Source organism: Colobus angolensis, unplaced genomic scaffold (assembly GCF_000951035.1).
Source record: "Colobus angolensis palliatus isolate OR3802 unplaced genomic scaffold, Cang.pa_1.0 Scaffold88, whole genome shotgun sequence".
Classification (NCBI taxonomy): domain Eukaryota; kingdom Metazoa; phylum Chordata; class Mammalia; order Primates; family Cercopithecidae; genus Colobus; species Colobus angolensis.
Window position 1 is genome coordinate 5,495,465 of NW_012122709.1, and position 9,803 is coordinate 5,505,267.

The 9,803-nt window shown below is 42.5% G+C and overlaps 1 protein-coding gene across 3 annotated transcripts in view; it reads left to right on the forward strand.

Annotated features, from left to right (window-relative positions):
• Positions 1 to 3,820, forward strand: part of DAD1 (defender against cell death 1) — a 23,642-nt gene extending 19,822 nt beyond the window's left edge. For all 3 annotated transcript variants that reach the window (XM_011930912.1, XM_011930913.1, XM_011930911.1), the window contains one exon: positions 3,592 to 3,820. The gene's annotated coding sequence lies outside the window, so the exon portion shown is untranslated. The remainder of the gene's footprint in view (positions 1 to 3,591) is intronic.
• Positions 3,821 to 9,803: the final 5,983 nt, after the last annotated feature.

The following is a 9,803-nucleotide window of genomic DNA, read 5'->3' on the forward strand; positions in this document are numbered from 1 at the left end:
CTCCAACCTGAGTGACAGAGTGAGACCCTGTCTCAAAAAAAAAAAAAAAAAAAAATCAGAAGACTTGTATTGTAGCCTTTGCTTTGTTAACTAGTTGAATACCTCTGAGCCTCAGTTTCTCTGCACTGTGAGAGGATTGGCCTGGATGTTCATCAAAGTCTCTTGCCACTGTTAATGCCTCTCGGCATAATTCTTGATGGTTCTTTTGTGTTCAAGGAGGATTGTACTGTTTTTGTGGCTCCTCAGTTGGGCTTTGCTTTCTGTTTTCTCCTTAATTGTTGCTTTTTATTCATATTTTCAGATTCCCATTATCAATTTATAGGAGGTAGAAAGTTAAATGTGATTATAACTAGATGCACATATTTGTATGAAACCTTTTACAAGAATAAACTTTTGTAAAATATCTTATAGTTCCCACATTAACAAGTTTGTAGGATTCACATACGTTCCACATATACTTTTACATACATCAGCTCATGTGATCCTTCCTTCCTACCCAGTGATGTGGGGGTAGACAAATAGTAGTATTCTCATTTTACACGTAGGTGATTACACCTTGGTGAAACTTAAGTTGATGTATCCAGGCCGTGGAACTCATAAGTGACTGAGGGGGAACTGGATAACAGACATTTGGACTCTGAACCTTTATATTCCTTCCTGTTATGTTTAGGACTTTCAGATGATGGCTTTATATATATGTCATGTTAGAGGGTTTTCATTAAAAATGTTAAATTTGCTTTTCTTTTTAAGAAATTTTTATTTATTTTAAATTTTCATCAGAACCATCAGACTGGATGCTTTTCTTTTTTAAATGGGAAAAATTTGGGAGAGATTGATAGGAAAGGATGAGGGCCGGCTATCTCAAATGTTTCTGCATAGTTGGCCATAGTTAATATGGTCCAGGAGAAATGGAGGAGAATGCAGGTCAGGAGACCTGACTTTGGCTACTGAGAGTGATCCTGGACCAGCACTGTCCAATAGAGCTTTCTGCAGTGGGGAAACATTCAGGGTCTGCGCTGCGCGTTATAGTAACCACTAGCCACATGTGGTTATTGAACATTTGAAATGTGGCTAACAGACTGAAGAATTGAGTTTTTAATTTAACTTTGACTAAGTTTAAATAGTCACCTGTGGCTAATGGCTGTGGTGTTGGGCAGCACAGCTCTGGACAAATTTGTCAACACTGTCAGGTCACAGATTTTTCATCTCTGTAATGAAAGGATTAAAGAAGCTGATCGCTAAAGCTCCTTTCATTTTTTAGAAATATACAGTCTGTGCCTTCTAAAACTGGTGATTCAAATTGAGCTGTAAACCTAGAATTTCTGCAGAAAGGTCTTTGATTCACATTATTTCTAATTGCAGTTTTAGTTGGGTGACGAGGATCCAGGATGAGATGAATTTGAAGGAAAATCAGTATTTGAACATATCTGCCCATTGCTAGTGTCTGAATAGAGATATTGCTGGAGAAGAATACAGATTCCAAATAGAAATGACCCTGACTGGCATTATCTTTTCTATCTCTACAGAGTCATTTTTAACAGTTCTTTGTGTTATGCCTTGCTTTCTTCTAAGATGATTACAACAAACTGATTAAATGGCACTGTCTTTTCTGCCCAGGTGAAATAGACTGAAGTCACGCTAACTTTTCTCAGTAGGTGTCTTCCATTTTGCATGTCTTGATATCAGGGGAGGAGATTTTATTAGTCAGTTTCCTGAAACCTTTATGCCCTGGTTAACAGTTGAAACCATTCTTCTTAGCTGTTGAATAGTCAATTGTGTGAGCTAACATTTCAAAGAATCCTAGAACCTCTGCTTTTAGAATAGTGTCTGGTAAATGATCTGCTTTAAAAGAGGGGGAGCAGATCTTTGTAAATAGGATTTTCTGAAAACCACTGTCAAAGAGACTTATTCTCATGAGTCAATTTTTGTCTTTCACGTGGACTGGCCTCAGCATCTTATATTTAAATGTTTTAATATCATAAAATCTTGAAACTTTGATTTTGTACTAAACTAGGATTTCTTTTATATTTCTTAAAGTGTCAAGGCTTTGTTCCCTGAAAATGGCTTTATGCTCTAGTCCTCTCTCACCTTGGCCATTAGAACTGTAATGTAGCCAGGCGCGATGGCACACGCCTGTAATCCCAGCACTTTGGGAGTCTGGGGCAGATGGATCACCTGAGGTCAGGAGTTCAAGACCAGCCTGACTGAAACCCCATCTCTACTAAAAATGCAAAAATTAGCTGGGCGTGGTGGTGCATGCCTGTAATCCTAGCTACTCAGCAGGCTGAAGCAGGAGAATCGCCTGAACCCAGGAGGCAGAGGTTGTGGTGAGCCGAGATCACGCCGTTGCACTCCATCCTGGACAATAAGCACAAAAATCTGTCTTGAAAAAACTGTAATGTTGCATTGGTTTATAGTCTATTGCCAGAGAATTTGCTTTAAGAAATTTGATGGAATGAATAGTTGAGTTTGAATAGGTCTGTTTGGTTTTGTTTGGCATTATGAACACCTTTTGCTTCCTGTTACTGCTCGCTCTTTTATACATTTCTGATAATACCACTGATTCAGGAATGTTCAGCAATTATGTAGCATTTCTCTAAATACCATTGTTAGTGAAATAAACACATTCTGGCTGAAAGTCTAAAATCTCTCCTTTAAGCTCTGATGCCAGAATCTCCAGGTTACTTACTTGACCCAATATACCAAATAAGGCAGTGCCCTTTTACCTCCTGGGGCAGCCCGGTTCTTCTGAAAGGTAGTATTTCCCAGCTTTTTTGAGTCATGGTACACATAGGAGATTACAGTATTTTTATGGCACACTGGGAAAATCAGTTGCTTATGGCTGGAGACATTGGAGCCCCTAGGGCCGGAGGTTTTCCAGCCAGACCCATGCTGGAGTCCAGTAGGTGCGAGGCTGTGCTTTGAGGGACTAAAGGAAGCCTGTATCTTGTGGTGATGGTTCCACCTCACAACTCACAGATCTCAGTTCCATTTGGCTCTAGCAGCAATGTAGCCACTTCTGTTGGGGTTACTCTTTCTTCACCTTTTTCTTGCTAAAAACAAACTTATCTTTAAATGAAAACTAAATTATTTCTTGTATTTTGGTCCTTTGTTACAGCTGAGATTGGGAATTTTTTTTTCTTTCTTGAGTCCTTACTCCCTACCCTGCCTCCCCGCCAATGGAAATCTGTGCTTTATAAGCATTTTAGATTCCGGAAAGCTCTTTAGGTTGAACTACAACCCTCTCACCTCAAAGAATTTGTGGGCCAGGGAAGTCAGAGTGACTTCTGTGAAGTCATGTGGCTAATGAATGGTAGAGCTGGAGTTAGAACACAGGTCTCCCAGCTCCTAGTTGGTTTTGCCTTGGTGTGCTTGAAATTCAGTTTCGAACGTTAATTTTTCTGGATAGTACTCCCATAAAATGTTCTCTGAGAAATACTTGCTTCTTTCTAGTTTTTCTTGCCTGGTTTAAATATTGTCCTGAGTGTAGGAACCCCATAACTGTCTTGTGGGTTAGAATTTAGATGGAAGGATTTGGGGCCCTGTCTCTAGTATCATAAGACATTTAACCTTGCTGCTTTTTTCTTCTAGGTTCAGTCTTTGAATTTCCTGGATAAGAGTCCTGGAGATGGCAGCTTGTTGGACACATGGATTTTCTTCAGATTTGTACTTACTGCTAGCTCTGATTTTTATGCAGGAGAAAAGGCCAGAGTTCACTCTGTGTCAGAACAACTTTCTAACAAACATTTATTAATCCAACCTGCGTTTCATTAAATGTAACCTTTTGCCGTCCTAATTAAAGAACTCCATGCCACTCCTCTTTATGCCTCTGGCTCTATTTTTATTCTTTACTGGTATCAGAATCCTTTTTTTCCCTTCAGTCCGCTGTGCTGAACTCTATGAGTTGGTAACTTACATCTGTGAACCTGCCTCCTTGTTTTCATTAAGTGTATTTGAAGTTAATGGCAAAAGGCAGTGCTGACAACCCTGGGAAATGGCAGTCCTTTGTCTTCTTCCTGGAGCAGGTAATCCTTTACTAATCCTTCGATTATTGCAGGTGCTCCCACTCTTATAACAGTGCATTCCTGGAACTGCATCATTAAGCACTTTGCCAGAAATTGAACTAAGTATGTGCTTCCACATTTACATCTGTTTCAACATGTTTTAGTGGTAAAAGTGAAGTATGTTTTTCTTAGGCAATGTAAACAGTGAAAAATGGGGGTTATGTATGTGTTGACTTATAAGATACGATATTCTCCAAAGCACCTTCACAAATATTCTGTCATTTTATTCTTGCAATTACCTTAGGGGTTCCTGTCCTCATTAGTTAGGTGAGGAAATTTAAACTCAGATTTGTGACTTGCTTAAGATCAGAGTTCATGACAAAGCTTGGGTGGAACGTAGGTCTGCTGGCTGAAGTCTGGGCTTATCGATGTGTGTCATGCTCGCAGCCCTGTTTTCATCTTGGGTGCTGTCGGGTTGCTATATATGGGGTGGAAGCTATGTTGAGAATGCCACTACTTAAATTTAGCCAACTACCGAGAATGATGAGTTGCGAGCTTCTCCGACTTGGCTGCACGTTAGCATGACTTGGGGAATGTAAAAAGAAAATCCTGACGTCCAGGCCACACCCCAGACCAGTTACGTAAAAGTCTCCTGGGGTGGCATCTGTAGTTTGTAAAGCTACCCAGGTGATTCCAGAGCACAGCAAATCGGAGAAACACTGCTCTGGATTCTTGCTACTCAAAATGTAGTCATTGACTACCAGTATTGGCATGACCTGGGAGCACAGGCCTCACTCCCCCCCCCGCCCCCAAACCTACAGAAACAAAATCTTCATTTTAACAAGGTCCTCAGGTGATCTATGTGGACAATAAGATTTGAGAAGCCCTGATCTGGAGCAGTGGTTCTCACATTTTGGTGTGTCTCAAGATTACCTAGGAACTTGGTGAAAAGGTTGGGCCTGTATGTTCCTTGTTAGCTCTTTGCCTAACTGATAGCACACTGAGTCAGGAGTCAGCAAGCTTTTCCTTAAACAAATGGGCATGGCTATGTTCCACTGTCACTTTATGAAAATTGGCTGTGGCTATGTGGGTCATGGTTTGCCATTCTTAAGTGATACTGGTTCACCGAGATTGTGATTGAGCAGTTTAATCTGCTTTTTTTTTTTGTGAGACGGAGTTTTGTTCTTGTTGTCCAGGCTGGAGTGCAATGGTGCAATCTTGGCTCACTGCAACCTCTGTCTCCTGGGTTCAAGCAATTCTCCTGCCTCAGCCTCCTCGGTAGCCGGGATTATAGGCATGCGCCACCACACCTGGCTAATTTTGTATTTTTAGTAGAGAGGGAGTTTCTCCATGTTGGTCAGGCTGGTCTCAAACTCCCGACCTCAGGTGATCCGCCCACCTTGGCCTCCTGAAGTGCTGGGATTACAGGTGTGAGCCACCGTGCCTGGCCTAATCTGTTTTAAAACTTATATACAGATGTCGCAGACCTTATCAGGAGGCTTCTGGATAATTTTTAGTCTAGAGAAATTGGAATTTTGAATAAGAAAAACATCTGAACTTTGAGACATGGGTTGAAAACTGGGAATAATAGTAATTTTATGAAGGAAGACATTGTAATTGCAGAGTCTTTAATATACAGATTTTGTTTATTTTTTCATAATGACCTTGAGGTACATAGGACAGGTATTAAAGTCCCATTTGCCAGATCAGCTATGGTCTCAGAGGTTGTGATTTACCCAAGCCAGTTACCATCAACAGGAAACATTCATCTTTGGTGTGTCTTTTCAATATTCGCTTCAGGGGTAAAACCTACAGACTGCTTTAGAAGTCTTGGGATTAGATTTAGTTAAAGGCTCATTATAGGTAACTCGTTTTTATGCTTCTGTTGATTTGCTTTATGGTTCTCAATTTCACACGTACTGAAGAATTAACTGTGGACCTGTGAGTAGCCACTGCACTCCAGCCTGGGCAACAGTGTGAGACCCTGTTCTTAAAAGGCCAAGCATGGTGGTTCATGCCTGTAATCCCAGCACTTTGGGAGGCCGAGGTGGGCGGATCACCTGAGGTCAGGAGACCAGCCTGATCAATATGACGAAACCCCATCTCTACTAAAAATACAAAAATTAGCCAGGCGTGGTGGCTTGTGCCTGTAATCCCAGCTACTCAGGAGTCTGAGACGGGAGAATCGCTTGAACCTGGTAGGCAGATGTTGTAGGGAGCCAAGATTGTGCCATTGCACTCCAGCCTGGGCAACAAAAGCGAAACTTAGTCATAAAAACAAAAAACAAACAAAAAAATGAAACAACACTGAAAAAACGCCAGGTGCAGTGGCTAACACCTGTAATCCCAGAACTTTGGGAGGCCAAGGTGGAAGAACGGCTTGAACCCAGGAGTTCAAGACCAACCTGGGCAACACAGTGAGTCCCTGTCTCTACAAAAACTAAAAAAATTAGCTGGGCATGGCGGTGCACCTCTGTAGTCCCAGCTACTCGGGAGGCTGAGTTGGGAGAGTCACTTGAGCCCAGGAGGTAGAGACTGCATGATGGCACCACTGTACTTCAGCCTGGGCAACAGAGCGAGACCCTGTCTCGAACTTAAAGACACACCCCCAAGCCCCATTGCGTTTCTGATTCTTTGGTGTTTTTTCAGCTGAAGTATGTTGAAGGAGTTGATTTTGAGTACTACTGCATGGAGAGTGAGGTAGACCCTAGCATTTCCTGCTGCCCCTTGCTTAACACCTCTGTGGGGTGGTTTATTTTTATTTTCTGCGCTCTTTTATGGGGCCGGAAGCCATTCACCACAAACACTGTGGAAAGTCTATTCCCTGCCATTCTTTGCAGTGGTGGGAAGCCCAGCCCTGAGCACCTCCTGCCCACACATTTCCTGGCCCCTATCACATGGAAACCATCTCTCTTGTTTTCTTCTCTTAGCAGCCTATACCTTCGGCCTCTTGTGATCACATCCTTTCATCTTGGGCTTCAAAACACTTTTGTTGTGATGGCTAGAAAATACTTGGGGAGGTCACAGAGGCGTGCTCCCTGGTGTTGGAGGTTAGAGAGGCCAGGGAGCTTGTTTACAAACTTAGCGGGAGACTCTGCTGCTCTCCTGTCTTGTTGGGTTGCAGCTCAGCTCTGGGAGTCTATAATAAAAGTTTGAGTGTGAAATGACTTAATAACTATGGTTTGTTTAAAAGTTTTTAACAAATATAAAAAATGGATTTCTCCTGTGGGAGAAAACACTTTCTAGAACAAGGATCTTAGAGGAGGGAGTAGGAAAAAAGTGGGAGGAAGCTTTTGAAGGACTAAACAAAGTATTTTATTTACTTACATTGAATTTATAGGTAGGTCCAAGTTCTGTCAATGGGATTTTTAAAAAGTATTTTCAAACCACCAGGAAAACACTTTGATCTGAAAGTGTTGATTCAAGGACTTGTTCTGCCACTTACTGTCTGTTGACCTTTTGTCTCTAACATTTAGCAAATAATTACACACTTAGGCTTTGTGCTAGGTAGTGCATGGCATTAGAAAAGATAAGACACAGCCCTTCCTGTCGAGGAGTGAGTGAGAGGAGTGAGTGAGCGTGGGCCACATGTCTGGCAAACTGTTAAGCACCCTCCTGTTACTTACATTTCCCTATCATTGCATGAAGGAGGTGGGTGGCATTCTTATTTTCCTGATGAGGAAATGGAGACTCAGCAAGTGTTAGGTTTGAATCTTATTTCTGTCTAGCTGAAAGCATTTGGGTTAGGCTTTGAATGAGATAAATCATAAAATAAGCATGGGGATAATAATACTTCATACTGTGGTTATGCCAACAAAACGTACGTGAAAACATGTTAATGTAATTGCTCTACAAATGTGTCATTCATTCCTTTCAGCGCTCGCCAGAAGCTCTGAGGATTCCATGACATACTGCTTTTCTCCCTCAGCTGCACATCCATTTCACTGACTTTCAGCTAAAGCACTGTGGTGGCCAATGGCAGGCCTGGCTGTCCCTGGGAGAAGGGGAGAGACCTCCCTAGGAGCCCCCTTTGAGGCCTACTATTCAGGACCGTTAAATCCCAGGGATAAACAACTTTGTTTTTAACTTTTAATTGAACTTTTCCCTCATGTGTGCGTATACACACACGTCAAAAGGCTAGCCAGCTCCCATATGTCTAACAGCTTCAATGATTATCAACATTTAACCCCAATCTAGTGTCAGGGTATAAATAAGAGACATCTGATGGCAGAGCTTATTCTTTCTGTTTTACCCCTTCCTTTCAATTTTTGCTTACCTTGAGTTAAGTGCTACAAAAGTGATCAGAATGGACAAGGCGCCTCACTTTCTGAGCCTTAAATTCCAGTAGGGAAGAGAGCCAAATTACTACATAAATGAAATAATTTTGATGTGAGTGGAGTAAAGGAAAGAAGCAGTAAACAATATAATGTGACAGTAAATGGGGCTGGGGAGGGAGCTGCTTAGAATGGTTAGGAAGGACCTCTCTGACCAGGTGACCTTTAGGCTGAGATCTGACAGCTGAGAAAGAGTCACCGAAGGGACCAGCCATGGGGAGTGTGTCTGGATATTACTTTAGTTATCCCCATTGGCATATGCTTGAGTAGTGGATAATTTTTTGTTTGTTTGTTTTTAGATGGAGTCTTGCTCTGTTGCCCAGGCTGGAGTGCAGTGGCGTGATCTCGGCTCACTGCAATCTCCGCCTCCTGGGTTCAAGCAATTCTCCTGCCTCAGCCTCCCGAGTAGCTGGGATTACAGGCTTGAGCCACCGCGCCAGGCCCATTTGGTCTATTTTTTAAGACTACCAAAGAAAAAAAGAATATCGAAATAGAATTGTATTTATGAATTTCATTGCTGCCCTAACTCTACTGCCTTATTTTCTCCATCCTCCCAGTTTGGATGACTCCTATCACCCAAGGCATTCCCACCCCTCAGGTTGCATAGGAGCCTCTTCTCCGGGCCCTTAGTCTACTGCATACCTCCAATGCTGCACTTATCACCTTGTTATGAAACTATTCATTCACTTTCTTCTCTCATCCACTGGACTCAATTGTGAACAGTAACAGTGTGTGTTTGTTGAATGAGTATATAAATGAATAAACCTTTTTTGTTCTTGTTCTTGTTTTTTTTTTGAGATGGAGTCTCGCTTTGTTGCCCAGGCTGTGGTGCAGTGGCATGATCTCAGCTCACTGCAACCTCTGCCTCCCGGGTTCAAGCGATTCTCCTGCCTCAGACTCCCGAGTAGCTGGGACTACAAGCATGTGCTACCATGCCTGGCTAATTTTTGTATTTTTAGAAGAGATGTGGTTTTACCATGTTGGCCGGTATGGTCTCAATCTCTTGACTTTGTGATCCGCCCACCTTAGCCTCCCAAAGTGCTGGAATTACAGGCATGAGCCACCATGCCCGACCAAATAAACAATTTTTAACTGCAAGAAAATGTTATGTTATTAAGTTACTTGGATGCTAAAACATGGAAAGTGCTACAAAAGAAAAAAAAAGCCAAGGCAGAGATTCATGGGAGAGGCTGTGGAGTGGGGAAGAGCATGAGACAAGAAGTCAGAGGAGGGGCTGGGTACAGTGGCTTAGCCCTATAATCCCAGCACTTGAGGAGGCCAAGGTGGGAGGATCGCCTGAGCCCGAGAGTTTGAGACCAGCATGGGCAATATAGCAAGACCTTGTCTCTTCCAAAAATCAAAAGAATTAGAGGGGCGTGGTGGCGTGTGCCTGTAGTCCCAGCTACTCAGAAGGCTGAGGTGGGAGGATTGCTTGAGCATGGGAGGTCAAGGCTGCAGTGAACTG